Here is a 15,114-nt window from a genome sequence, read left to right on the forward strand (position 1 = left end):
CTCGATGCTGCCTGTGCCTGGCTGATGACCAGTGTTTGCAGCTTCTTTTGTCCCTTTGGGTTCTCTTTTCGTTGGTAGTCTCTATCTGTTTCTATGTGTAATCGGCCGGTCACTATTCTGTTCTGGAATGTAAGGGGCTTGGGACATCATGATAAGTGTGATGAGGTTAAACGTGTGCTTTCCTCTATCTCTCCCTCTATCGTTTGTCTCCAGGAATCCAAGCTCTAGCATGTGAACTACTTCAAAGGGTTGCCCTTCCTACCGACACGGCTTCAATCCTTCCTTTTCCTTCCCTCCTTAGGTGCTTCGGGCGGTATTGTTACTGCTTGGGATAGCTCCGATTTCTCCCTCTCCTCTTCCTCGCAGGGCACGTTCTCCCTAACCACTGTCTTCTCCTCCACTACCTCGGACCTCGCCTTCACTGTCACGAACATCTACGGTCCTTGTGACGGCCACCGCAAAGTTGAGTTCTTAAGCGAGCTCAGCGATGTAGCTGCTTCCATTTCCGGGCCTTGGGTGACTGTTGGTGATTTCAACTTTCTCCGTGTGCTGGGGTGATAATTCTAATGCCAGCTTCGACCAGCATAATGCCGGTCTATTCAACTCTTGGATTGACGATGCTGGCCTCATTGAGATCCCCCTTCTCGATCGCTTGTACACCTGGACGAACAATCAAACCCCCCAACCCTTGCTCGCCTCGATAGGGCCCTGGTCAACACCAGGTGGAATGCGTCGCTCTCGGACTCGGAGTTGCGGTCGTTTTCTCGTTCAACCTCTAACCACGTCCTGATCCTTCTATCGGCTTCCTCCTCTACCCCTAGGCCATCCGTTTTCCGCCTTAACAACCATTGGCTTCAGCTTCCCTCCTTCAAATCTCTAGTGGATTCTAACTGGGCCAGTGCCACTCCCTCTCATCGCTCCTCTAGTACCGCTCGTCTGTCCCTCTGCCTCAAAAGGGTGCGTTCGGCTGCTAGGCTCTGGGCCAAGCGCTCTAGACCCCTCGACGTCTCCATTGGCAATTGTGAGCTTGTCATCACCCTTCTTGACTTGAGGAGCATTGCTTGCTTAGTTCGTCCGAGTCTCTCCTCCGAGGGCTCGTCAGAACCTCCCTTGCAAATCTTACTTCTCAGCGTGCCGCCTATTGGAGACAACGAGGCAAGTCTCGGCATTGCATTTTGGGTGACGAAAACACTGCCTACCACCACCAATGTGCTACCATTAGGTTCCATCGCAATAATATTCGTCAGCTCACTCACAACGGTGTACCCGTCTTTAGCCACATTGGTAAGGAGAAGATCCTCTTTGACTTCTACAAAAATCTCCTTGGGGACAGTGGGAGCTCGACGCTCTCCTTTGACTTGAGTTCTCTCTTTTTCGGTTCCACCCTCGACACCCACCAAGCTAACACCCTTATTCGCCCCTTTGATCTTGATGAGATTAGGCTAGCTGTCCTTGCCATGAACAGTAATGCTAGTCCTGGCCCGGATGGGTTCGGCCCGGCTTTCTTTAAAAAGTTTTGGGATCTTTCCAAACTTCATCTTCTTTCCTACTTGTCTGATTTCCACAGACGCCAGGCCGATCTCACCTCCATCAACAAATCCTACCTCGTTCTCATTCCAAAAAAGACTGGTGCCTGCTCGCCTTCGGACTACCGTCCGATTTCTCTATAGAACACTTCCACCAAGGTGGCCTCGAAATCTCTCACCGCTCGTCTCCAACCGCTTATCCCCTACCTGGTTCACGCTGATCAAACTGGGTTCCTCAAAGGTCGCAGCATCTCCGAGAACTTTGTTTACGCAGCCGACATTATCCAAACTTGGCACAAGAGGAAAACCCCTGCTATTGTTCTAAAACTTGATTTCCGTAAAGCTTTTGACAATGTTAGCTGGGCAGCGTTGGATGTTGTTCTTGCTGCCAAGGGTTTTCCCATCCTCTGGCGTCATTGGATCCAGGACCTTGCTGTTACTAGCCAGTCTGCTGTGCTTCTTAATGGTAAGCCGGGCGCGTTGATCCAATGCCGTCGTGGCTTGCGCCAAGGTGATCCCCTATCTCCCTACCTTTTCCTCCTTTTTGCTGATACGTTGCAGCAACTCATTCTTCAGGCTTCGCGCTGGGGAGAGCTGCGACACCCTCTCTCCTCTGACCTCCCTTGCCCCACTTTGCAATACGCTGACGACACTCTGATCATCCTCCACGGTGAACTCACGCAGCTCCTTCCCCTCAAGGAAATTCTCTCCGCTTTCTCTGAGTTCTCGGGCTTGCACATCAACTTTGAGAAAAGCACCTTCATTCCTATGAATATTGACCCCTCGGTGGCGGCTGCCATGGCAACTGCTCTCGGTTGCCCTATCTCCTCCTTCCCCCAACCTTATCTGGGTCTTCCCCTCACCACCACCAAAGTCAAACTCGCTGATCTCCAGCCTCTGCTGGATCGGTTTGATAAGTACTTTGCAGGTTGGCGAGGTCCCCTTCTCAATCAAAGCGGTCGCGAGGTTCTTGTTCGCTCGATTCTCTCAAGCTTCCCCATTTACGCCATGTGCTCCCTCCTACTACCCAAAGGCGTCATTGAGGTAATTGACGCCAAACGCCGTGCCTTCCTTTGGACTGGCAAAACCTCTTGCTCCGGTTCCGACTGCAAGGCACCCTTGGAGCTGGTGTGCATTCCTAAAGAGAAAGGTGGTCTAGGGATCACTGATTTGCACACCCACAACAAGTGCCTGCTCCAGAAATTCCTCACTAAGCTTCTTGCCCCTTCAGACGCGCCTTGGCATTCCTAGTTCTGCTCAAAGTACAGCTGGCGAAACAACTCTGATCTCGGCGATGTACGCTGCACGGACTCTCCTGTCTGGCGTGCCATCGCTGATGGTCTTCCATCCTTTTTATCTGCTACCTCCGTTGTAGTTGGGGCTGGCACCTCCACTTTCTTTTGGCTTGACCTCTGGTTGGGGCACGCCCCCCTTGCTTCTTCTTTCCCAGCTCTCTTCTCACACTGCTTGCGTCCGAATTCCTCTGTGGCCTCGGTCTTCTCCACCGGTCCAGCTGCCCCTGCTCTCTCCCTCCGGCCTCGCCTGACCGCTGTAGCTCAGCATGAGCTTGCTGCTCTTTGTGAGCTCCTTGCTACGGTCGTTCTCAACCCTCACTCCACAGACAAGCGCACCATCAGGGGCTTCGCCAACTCTGCTCCCACTACTTCTACTCTCTATTGCCTAGCTTACTCTCACCTCCCAGATGATGTCTTCTCTGTCAACATCTGGAACAATGCAGCTCCTCCCCGCTGCAAATCCTTCCTTTGGCTGGTCCATCACAGCCAAATCAACACAAATGCTCGCCTTAACTCTCGTGGCGCAGATAATGATGGTTCCTGCCCCTTTTGTGGTCTTCTTGAGGATGTTCCCCACCTCTTCTTGGGCTGTCCTCGCGCTCAAAGTTTTTGGAGTTCTTTTGGTATTGCCTCCTCCACTTTTTCGCAGGTTGAACAGCTGTGGATTGCTGATTTCCCGGGCATGGATTTCACCTCAGCAAGGATGCGCTCAACTATCATTACTGGCCTCCTGTGGAGTGTTTGGAAGTGCCGGAACGCAAAGGTGTTTGATCACGTTGATGAGCCAAATGCTGTGACTCTGCGACGTTGCTCGTCGGACCTGCTTCTATGGACAAATAGAACTTTTTCGACTGTTGATAGCCTTTGCCTAGAACTCTGGAGTTCATTTATCCTATGTAATCTGTAGACTCTGGGGAACTGTGTTGGTTGTTCCCTTTGGCCCTGCGCGGCTACCCCTTTTTTCTCTACCTCTTTTTTTCTGTTATGGTTGGTTCACCTTTGTAAACGCTGCCTATTCTTTAATTCGATGTGTTCAGGCTGGCTCTAACGAGTCCGCCATAGTTCGCGTCAAAATAGCACTCTTATAACACTACCACTGAGGGGTAGGGGTACTGTCCTACCCGATCGTTCGGCCATCGCGGCCCAAGAACTGCATGCTTGGCAGTTGTTAGCACTGCCGGCTCAACAGTTGCGGTCTACTACGATCGATCGGTCGGTGTCGGTCGGTCGCAGAAACCCAGGTGTCTGGTCACCCATCTTGATCGATTAGTCGGCGGGCCTTGCTGTCTCTCTCTGTCCCTTGGCCACACGCGCGTCGGGCCGGCGGTCATTGTTCCATTGTCTTTGCTCTTTGCATGCCTATATAAGCATTTTGGATGTATGAAAGAGGATCTTCAATATTTAAAGTATTAAATGTAGATTAATCACAAAACTAATTACAAATCTCGTCTATAAACTACGAGACGAATCTAATGAATCTAATTAATCCATCATTAGAGCATGTTTGATGTAGCATTACTGTAGTAATTTAGAGTCTAATCATGTCCTAATTAGGCTCATTAGATTCGTCGCGCGATTTACATTCCATTTGTGTAATGCGATTTATTTTTCGACTACATTTAGTACACCATGCAAACGATAGCTATATTTACTATTAGCATAGGTATTGGCAATAAATAGCACTAGTTACAAGGAGTTCCTAGGTAAAACATTAGAGGACCAACAAAAAAGTCTGTGACATTTATTAGATTGATAAGCACACTTGTGGTGCCCTTGGTCATTGTGTCATATGGAAATATATCTATCAAAACTGAATGGAGGGAGTATTATGCTTACTCTACGCATGCGACCGAGACCCGATAGATAGGCAAGAATACCTATCAACCAACCATTATTTGTCTCCGCGGGCGGTCCCCGGTTGGTTGCGGACTTGCTATCGGGGGTACTCCTACATGTCGGGTTCGCCAACAGTAACAAGAGCAATGAGCCAAGAGTCTCTAGACTTGAAAAGCGCAACAGTAATAAGAGCATGGCAATGATACCGCGATGGTAGAGACTGTTATCGCCATAAATTAACATGTTAATTAATGGGCCGCGAGTAAGTTGGGCTTAAAGCAGAAATCAAAGGAGGCTTATGAATCGTCTCCTGCGTGAGCATTTGGGCCATGTGAGTCATGTATCTTTAGATTTAGTCCAGTTTGAGTTAGAGATAGAGTCCGATATGGACACGATAGTTTAGATTGATTTCCAAGTCTCCGGACTATAAATATATACTTTATGACATTTGTCAAAAGAGAACGTCATCACGTTTCGCAAACAACAACTCTCGGCGCACCGCCACCCATAATTCTAGGGTTTCATCCAAGTAAGCGTCATGCTGCCCTGATCGCTTCTTGCGATCATGGCAGCGTTGTTCTTACTTTTACCTTGGTATTACTCGTACTGAAGCATTTTTGATGGCGAGTAGTACTAGTTATCCTGATTTTCGTAGCATGAATTTTAGTAGATTCATCGTGCTTTTGTTGCTTATCATTTACGAACATCATGTCATCTCTGCGCGATCATATTTTAATCTTATACTAATTCTCGTTGCATGGAATTAGTCGTGTAGAGATGACGCCCTGCTTCTTTTCTATCTAGTAGATCTAATCTGTTATGGTTTGTTCTTATACTTAAGAATTGGCGTAATATCTGCTAGGTTAGGCCTTGCAAACGGGTTGAATGATCCGGTGACGTATTAGATGCTTTGCTTTAGTCTTAATAGGGAATTGATCCGGGAATCGGCTTTCGCTTGTTCTTAGGCCTCTATTCTGGTTAAGGTTTAGTTATTTATTACGCTCATTAGGCCAATTACGTGTAGGATGTTCCGATCTAGCAGTGAAGCCTTTACCGTTGTGGATTAGATTAGCTAGATTTAATTGAAGCAGCTTTACAGTTATTTGCTTTATCCATTATTATCTGGATATGCAGATCCAATTTGACACCGGGACTCGATCGGCTCTTTAAAGCCGATGCAAATGTGTTTGCACGTGTTTGTGTATGCAGGCAAATCGTCGCAAGTACGTTCGCACCTTACTGACCGGGTATAGGTCAGGTGGCATGCCCTGCGTCTTAGAAAGCCGCGGCGTGTGCTAGGATTGCGGGCCGTTGACGAGGGAGCAGTGCCTGCCAGCGCCCCGGCGACCTCCCGGCTCTTCGTGTTGCCTGTCGCTACTCGCCGGTGGGTTTTGACCGACAACACACCCGCAACATGATCTCAACCCATTCACTGGGTTGAGCATTACCTTACGCAGACTACACTGTTGTAATTGCAAAAGTATGGTATCACTGCTAGCGACAACTGAGGAGCATTGTGATTAGTTGATAGCTGTGATTAAAAAAATTTAGGAGAGAAAAAAGATGATACAATCACGATAGATGCCAATGAGATCTAGAACAAAACATCTACAGAAATTGATGTTTGACATACATGCGGTCTGTAGCAAGCCAGGGTTCGACTAGAAGAAATGACGTGCACCATCAACGGTGCATCTTCCATGATCATGATATAGCTGCACCTAAGATAATATGGGAGCATGCATATATGGGGCTATATTAATGGGTGATTGAAGGACAAAAAATAAATATATTGTTACTTTAGCGGTATATATTGAACAAGATACCTAAATCTTTTTAAAAATCTAGGAATAATTTATCATGCACTGTAAAGAAAAAAAATGTATATCGCTGGTATATATTAAAAAGGAAATTCGTGTCAAAATTAAATGTTTAAAATATTTGTTACTTTAGGTAAATACCTAAAAGAAATATGGAATGCCGATGAATTATTTCAGTGGTCAAACTGTGACACCCACATACACTGATCCCGTTATGAGTATTTCCTGGTTCGGCCAACATTAGCCGAACAAACGAGCTTGTTTCATACATACCACCAGAACCTCCCAGGAACTCAATACCACATATCGGTCCTATCTCCGATGAGATGTTCGACCAATATGTGCAGTGTTGGCAAAACCGGCAAAGACCGGTCAGACCGGCGTACCAGTCCGGTCAGACCGGCGTACCAGTCCGGTCAGACTGGTTCCCCCCAACCGGTCCGACCGGTCGTACCGACCGGTTCGACCGATCCATCCGGTCAGTCTTTTCCAAACCAGCGTGATGTATCTACATCCACACAGCCAAATTCTTCGAATAATTTTGACAAAGCGCTTGCTAATTATAAGAATGATTTGGCTAATTTGCTTAGAGAAAGTGTTGGAGTGGATGTTAGAAGCAAAACCCATACATATCAAAAACCGTATCCTACTTCATTTGATTCAGTTGCATACCCTGCTGGTTTTAGGTCGCCTGAATTTGTTAAGTTTAGTAGGGAAGATACTAGGAGCATTTTTGAGCATATTAGTCAGTATCTTGCCCAATTAGGAGAAGCTAGTTCGATAAACGAGTTGAAAGTGCGCTTGTTTTCTTTATCTCTAACTGGAACCGCTTTCTCCTGGTTTTCTTCTTTGACACCTAATTCTATTGGCTCATGGGAACAATTAGAGCAGAAGTTCTATGCGCACTTTTTCTGTGGGCATGATGAGCTTAAATTGTCTCACTTGACATTGGTTAGACAATCGCGTGATGAATCTGTCAATGATTACATAAGACGATTCCACGATACAAAAAACCGATGTTTTAGTGTGAATATTGCAGAAAAAGACTTGCTGATTTGGCTTTCAATGGGTTGTGCTATCATATTAAAGAAATATTAGAGGGCTATGATTTCTTTACTGTCACTCAGGCGCATTAAAGAGCTTTGGCTATAGAAAGCCGAAGCAAAGAGTCTCAAGAATCCCATAGGCATCATCGTTCTAGTGTGCATGCTTTAGATTGTACTTCAGATTGTTTGGACGTGAGTCTAATGATGCATATGCTGCTGAATTTGCTTGGCCATCTCAAGCTAAACCATTTACTTGTTCTGCTCTTAAGCCGATTCAGAAAAACCGGCAAGATGAAAAATTTACTTTTGATGTATCCAAGCACGAAATAATATATGATGAGTTATATAGGATTGGATACATCAAGATGTCACATACTGTACAGCCGCTTGAAGAGTTGAAGCGGCGAGCATATTGCAAATTCCATAATATTTTTTCACATGCTACCAATGATTACAATGTGTTACGTAGACCGATTCAATCGGCCATTAATGAAGGACGATTGGTTATTCCTACTATGCATGTTGATCAGAATTCTTTCCCGATGCATATGTTGGAATTGAATAATCCTAAAGTGCTAATTCGGCCAAGTCAAACCGAATCGACGAAAGAAAAAATGTAGTCATTGGTGATGAAAGACCTGAAAAGAAGCTGACAATGAAGACCCCTCAAGGCGCAAAAACACTCGAGGGGGCAAGACAAGAAGAAGAAGGCCGACAACAAGTCGACCGGTCTGACCGATTTTAGGACCGGTCTGACCAGTGCGCCCAGTAAATTTGAGAACTCCTCCAAATGCAAGATAAGACCGAGTTTTAAGAAATTCTTGGCCAAATATAAGGAGGAGATTACTCAGAGACAGAAGAGGCGACCAAACGAAGTCAAGGGTACAAAATCATCATCGAAATATCAAGAGCAATCGAGTCAAGGTAATTATGCTTCGTCTAGTGGACCGATTGCTCCATGGTATTGCTGGTATCTTTATTTCTATACACCCATGGACTATAGTAGGATGCATATACAGTCATATTATATTCAATATCCTCCTATGTATCCAAATCATCCATTACTACAAAGACCGATTGTTGCTAGCAATAATCTGATCTAACAAGATGTTGATTGCAACAAGGAGAATGAGAAGAGCAAGAAGCAAGACTCAAAATATTTACAGCCGAGGTGGTGTCCTTCAGGTTTGTCTCATACTCAGAAGCGAAGGCTGCAACGTATGCACAAGAAGGAGGCTATGGAGCAACAAGTGGAGGCCGTGCCAAAGATGTCAGCAACCACAAAGAAGGTGTGACGGTCAAAACAGGTTGTTTCAATATCAACTTGATTAAATGCAAGTTATGGCTGATAATTGTTTATCGCCCTTAGCACAAAAAATGGCCGATGCAATGTTGATCATCGCCCTTAGACAATATTGGCTTAGAAGAATATTTTTTTGGCAGGCAAGCCTTACCAAACAACAGGGAGGCATATGTTGTCACAGAACCGCCTAAATTAAATTGGCTTAAGTGCGCTAACTATTATTTTAAGTGTTAATCAAGTTACAGCGCACTTAAAATGGTGTAATTTGGCAGACTGTTGAGTTAAGGATCGAAAACACTGGAAGTCTCGCATGAAGGCGAGCACAGATGATTACAAACAGACAGGGGTTTTGAAATTCAAAATATCAAATAGAGCTTTACAAAAGGTTTAAAGTAATTATCAGAGTTCAACAAGCAGCAGAATTTAAATAAAAGCTTGGTTTGAAAACAACGTTATCTACGAAGTCGTGAGGATGTCACATCAAGCCCACTGATATGAATCCTGGTCAGCTTCCACCAACAGCAGTTACCTGAAAACAGAGTAACAACAAACCCTGAGTATACTAATACTCAGCAAGACTTACCCGACTATTGGTATATACTTAGCTGACTCCTAAACATGTAAGGCTCTTTGGCTTTGTAGTTCTTTTACTGAAAAACCATTAGTACTGGATCCTTACTTACAATATTTTAGCCCAAATTGAGTTAACAACTATAAACTAGGTTTGCCTACTTCTCTAAAGCATACATGGTTAATCATATTATCTTATCAGAGAACCAAACCACAATCATAAATCCAACTTCCATCTTTCTGCCATTTCAACATTTACTACAATGCGACGCATTGACCAAGGCTCTCATATCCGCGAGTCACAGCGAATCAATCCGATTTAACCTTGCAAGGTAGACCTAACTCATACGCCAAGTGAAACCCGTTGGGTCACACCGAGCAACTGTTCCCATAATTACCTCGAAGCCTGAATCGCGTCCGCAAACACTTGGATGATGAGTCCCACACGTGCGAACACCCTGTGAACCCGTGGATGACAACATCATCCGCCCTCACTCCACGCCAGAGTAGCAGGTCGGGATTCAGATTTCGGTGCATTTAGGTAATTAGCTTACCGATTTCGACTACCTCCTACTTCCGGCATGTGGTTAGTACTGTTCAATCCTCGGTCAAAAGGCCAACAACGGTACGGTCCTCAATCGACACAGGCAGAGGTTTGATTTCCTTAGTGTCATGATCATGTCCAAATTCTCTCTGCCCGCTCTCCATTTTCATTCTCACAGGACTTTTTCTCACTTATCTTACTCAAGTATCAAACCCTATATCTCGCGGGTGACAGGAAATCACCCATCTTCTACCGGATCTTAATTAAGCGTAGCAGTGTTATGGATCCAACAAACTAGTAAGACATTGGGTAAAAGAGATTATGCATCTATAGTTCCAATCAATTCCTTGAACGTAAATGCACAATACTTTAGATATAATATGACATAATTATAAGTAAGAAATATGCTCCGGGGCTTGCCTGAGTTTGACACAAAGTCAGTTAGTTAGCTTGCAGTATTGCACCGGCTTGACATCATCTTCAGTCCAAGCATGCACTCTAGACAATCCTTCCATCTTCAGGATCTATCCTCCATTCACCATCTTGGGGTTCGATCCCGCCATCACGTGCTTTACATCCATGCAGTGTACATCTAGCGTACCTAAATGAGATGCAATAATGCTGATGTATGAATGCATGGAAGTGTCATAAACGATGCATCAAAAAGGGCAGGCAAGGCAGTCACAATGCCACGGTTGCATGGGCATGAGCATGATGCAATGCAATGCAATTAAAAAGAACGACATGACTGGGCAATCATTTATCGAGCAAACACAACAAACAAGCTCAAAGGAAAAAGAGTCAGGGCTGCAATATTTGAGTTCATTCAATTTATATTAGCCTGAAGTGTTTCCTTCAAATAGCATTACAAAACTTGTTTTAGAAAAACTAAGCCACATTGTATAGCGGGAAGGGTTAGACTAGAACTTTATTTGACTAGCAAGCAAATATAAGCAAGGTTAATAAATACAACCCACATTCTGGTCCAAAAAGGGTTGACATGATTTACATAGGAACAAGAATTAGCTACTTAATTTAAGATGTAGGAAAGCAGCTCTTAGTAACACACAAAAGGAAAACTATATCTAGGAACCAAACAAATGCAACAACTTGACATACAGTAGGGATCTGATAGCACAAATTAACTAGCATGATAAGATACTAATAAGGAGTGTAAAAACAATTTACCAATATTTATTGCTAACATAAAGTATTTATTTTGGCTTTAACAAGAAGTACACATGCAAAAACTAGGCTACTGAATAAATTTCAGGATTTTTGGACTTCTAAAAATACAGATATTAAATAAATAAGCTTAAACAAGCATTAAACATGATTAAATCAATACATCACAGAAACATTAACTAAACAGTAGGTTTAATATTTTTCCTAGGCAATATATGTCAAAACAAAGCTTACCCAACTAGTTTTATATTTTTGCCATGCTCCTAACTCTAATTATGCAATTAACAAGCTACAAATACATTTATATTGCATAATTCAAACAGCACATAAAATTTTATCAAACAACACATTTTATGGTTCTATCATATAGAGCATAAAAATATGAAGCTACAAAACTAATTTTGTATTTTTTAGCATTTTTCTACAATTTACTATGTATTTTCAAAATTTCAGCAAATTTTCCAAAAAAGACCCTTCGGGACACTATTCATATGAGTCTATGGTTGTGCACTTAGCCCCCTGGTTTTGTCCCTATTGTTGCTTGGGGTCCCTGGTCGTGATTTCTAATAGAGGAGCATGGGGAAGCAACAAATCCGGCAACGAGGAAAGGGTGGAACAGCACGAGGAACTCGAGAGCTACCTGTAAGGATCGATGGACCAAGAGGGGGGTGAATTGGGCCTTTTTCAAATTCTAAAACAAAGTAAAGCAACCTTAACCTATGCAATGCTAGTAGGGCACCAATTCACCAACCGGATAACTAAGCTCTAACACAAGCTAAGAGAGCTAAAACAAAGTAAAGCCTAGCAAGGTAGAGCTAAGTTATGATCTCTAAGTCAAGCACATGAGTAAATTGCATGAAAGAAAATGCTTGAATAAAAGGAATGGACAAGAGACAACCGGATTTTTCCCGTGGTATCGATGTGTTGGCACACACCCCTAATCCACGTTGTGACACTCACAAAGAGTATTGTCACCTCCCAAGTCACCGAGACGAGGGCGCTCACTAAGAGTCTCCGTTCACCATCCCGGCGTGGTGGAGATCAAGCCACGTACAATCTTCTTCTCCGGGCTCCCACAATCCTTGGCAAGCTCCGCGAGAAACACCTCGATCACCAAGATCGCCTAGGTGATGCCAATCACCAAGAGTAACAAGCTAAGGCCTTCACTTGAGCAAGAACCGATCACCAAGAACGGATGCACACTAGCTTCTCTCTACTCAAGTCCTTAATCTTGCTTCTTGATTGATTGAATGCACAAGTATGTGAATGATGAAGCTCAAGGTGGCTCTTGACTATGGTATGAGTGTTGGGATGTTGCCTGGTGTCAAGAGTGGGCGAAATGACCCATTGGAGGGGTATATATAGGCAGCTCACACAAATAGAGCCGTTGGAGAAAAGCTGCCAGAAAACTGCGTAGCGCCGGTTAATCCGACGTACCCCCCATTGTCATCGTCGGTTTAACCGGTGAATGTAAACTGCCTCTTCTGAAAACTAGCCGTTACAACTGGGGCAGATTAACCGACGTAGCATCGGTTTAACCGGTGAGTGTAGTTGTCCACTGAACCACTGAAAAACCAAGTCTCTGGACAACTGCACCGACGTTAACTCAAACCTATCGTCGGTTTAACCGGTGAGTACAACTTTTGAATTCCTCTGAAAAAACCATCTCACTGGTCAATTGCACCGACGTCTTGATTCAAACAGCGTCGGTTAATCCGGTGAATAGGACTTGAATTGCCCTGGAAAAACCAACTCTGGACTAATGCACCGACGTTAAATTCAAACACGTCGGTTTAACCGGTGTATTGAATTTGTCCAGACTCTGCTGACTTCGTTTAACCGACGTATAGAAAATTGAGAGCGTCGGTTAAACCGGTGTATAGACTTTTTCTGATTTTGTCTTTTCTGATTTGAGTCTTGAATGAAATCCAAATATTCTTGAGATATAGTTTGAGAACCACTTATTTGAACTTCTAGAAACCTGAGTGACCATAGTGTGCATCCATTTTCAAATGATCATGTCCATGCTCAAGTTACTTAGCCTTAACCCCTCTTAATAGTGCGATCACTATAAAACTATAAAACCTATACTAACCTAAGTGTCCTTCTCAACCTTGTGACACTTAGGTCTAGAAAGATCCTTAGCCTTGACATATATAAGTTGAAAACCGAGATCGCCTTTTAGAATAACCGAAATTGAGGGGCCTCTTTTGACATATGACCAAATGAGCGATAAAGATCTTTTAAGCTGCACAAACTCATTAGTCACAATAATGGTTGTCATTAATCACCGAAACATACCTTGAGGGCCTAGATGCTTACACTACCTCTGGGTGCGCTCGGTTGAAGTTGGGGTGACTGGAGGAGGGCCGCGGCGGAAGCAGGGTCTTGGCGGCGGTGGTGGCGGCGTGGGGCGGCGCTCTGGTAAGGGAGGGCGGCGGTGGCCGGGCTGGGAAGCTTCAACGCTACGAGGAGAACCCGTTCAGAGAGCTAGCTCGGGCGGAGAAGGGCCAGAGGTGGGGGCGCGGTGTGCAGGGCCGGCGACAGCCATGGCGGGCGGTGCTGTAGCGCGGTTTCCGATGAAGGGGTGGTGTGTGAAGGTCAGTGAAGGGGCCGGGGAGGTCGAGGGGGATGTGGGGGGGGGGGGCAGACCACGGCCTCGATTCAGGCGGAGGAGGACCGGAGGGAGCTCAACGGCGGCTCAGGTGGGCGCGGCGTCCATGGCGTGCGCTCCAGGGCTCAGCTCTGAGAGAGGGCGAGAGTGGAGAGGAGAAAACCGAGTGGGGCTCTCGAACGGATAAGGACGGGCGAGCGGCGGCGCGATTCACCGGCGACACGACATGCGGTGGCTCCAACGTTGAGAACGGGGGAAATTTACATATTTTCCATCGTTACGGGTGGCCATTGTCCAGATACCCCTTTTAGAATGCGGCTAATAGATTTGCCATCGGAGGAGAACTTGGAGTCTAATTTTTGCCACTTTTGACCTCATGGCAGTCCAAATCACTTTGCCAGAGTGGATTCTCATGGGAGATGACCGTGCTGCCCCTGCCTTCATGTTCATCATCCGTGTCTTGACCACGTCGACGGGGTTGGACACCGCGGCGGTGAGGAGGCCTGCGGTGAAGCTGGCGGCGACGTGTGCGTGGAGACGTGGCGGGTGCCGCGCGCGGGCGGAGCTCGACTGTTGCCGCGGACGCGCCGCATGGGGCGGAGCTCGCGGCCGGCGCGAACGCGCGTGGAGCGGAGCTCGAACGCGGGGCTCGCGGTTGCCGCGGACGCGCGTGGGGTAGAGCTCGGACGCGCTCCGCTCGCCACGTCGTCGTCGGATGCACTCCACCTCGTCCGCGTCGAGGAGCGTCGTCGGCTTCTTCTTCGAATTCGCCGCGGCTGATGTGGAAACCGGCCGGAGAGTGGATGCGAGAAGATGCAGCTTGCCTGTGCGTACTGCTAGTCTGCTAGCTTGCATAAACAAATAGACAATGAAAGACAATGCGATGGATTTGCAAAGCTATTATGGTTTGGGAGCTGCTCTTTGTTACCTTCATGATGCGCAGGACGCGGGGGACGCTCTGCTGCAGCGCCGCCGGGGATGGGCAGCACGCGGGCGCCGGGCGCATCGCCGGCTGCGGCACGGCAGCCATGGCCGCTGCAGGGGCGGCCGTCGGCGGGAACGGAACAAAGGGCGCGCTGCGGCGGCGGCGTCCTCCTCCACCTCCTCACCGATCGCACGCTCCATCTCGAGCTCGACGCACGCCCTGGCCGGGTCGGTGGCCACCACCTGCAGCGCGCGTTCGAGCTCGGCGATGTGGTCCGCTATGTCCACGGCCAACACCCCGCTCGATGTCCACGGCGGGGCGAGCGGAACCCACGCGTCGCGTCGCCGGCTGGACGCGACCAAGCGCACCAAGCACGTTGCCCCACATCCGCGTGCTGGAGGTTCAAGATGGCCCTGACATGCAGGTCCCACGCGTAAGTGGCAGGAGACA

General features: G+C 46.5%; 1 long non-coding RNA gene across 1 annotated transcript; it reads right to left on the bottom strand.

The window, feature by feature from the left end:
• Nucleotides 1-10,245: 10,245 nt before the first annotated feature.
• Nucleotides 10,246-13,921, bottom strand: LOC120654259. The gene is made up of 2 exons (XR_005667037.1): nt 13,453-13,921; nt 10,246-10,541 (listed from the first exon to the last, which is right to left on the bottom strand). It is a non-coding gene; the product is annotated as an uncharacterized LOC120654259 (long non-coding RNA).
• Nucleotides 13,922-15,114: the final 1,193 nt, after the last annotated feature.

This window comes from Panicum virgatum, chromosome 1N (assembly GCF_016808335.1).
Source record: "Panicum virgatum strain AP13 chromosome 1N, P.virgatum_v5, whole genome shotgun sequence".
In the NCBI taxonomy this organism is placed as follows: domain Eukaryota; kingdom Viridiplantae; phylum Streptophyta; class Magnoliopsida; order Poales; family Poaceae; genus Panicum; species Panicum virgatum.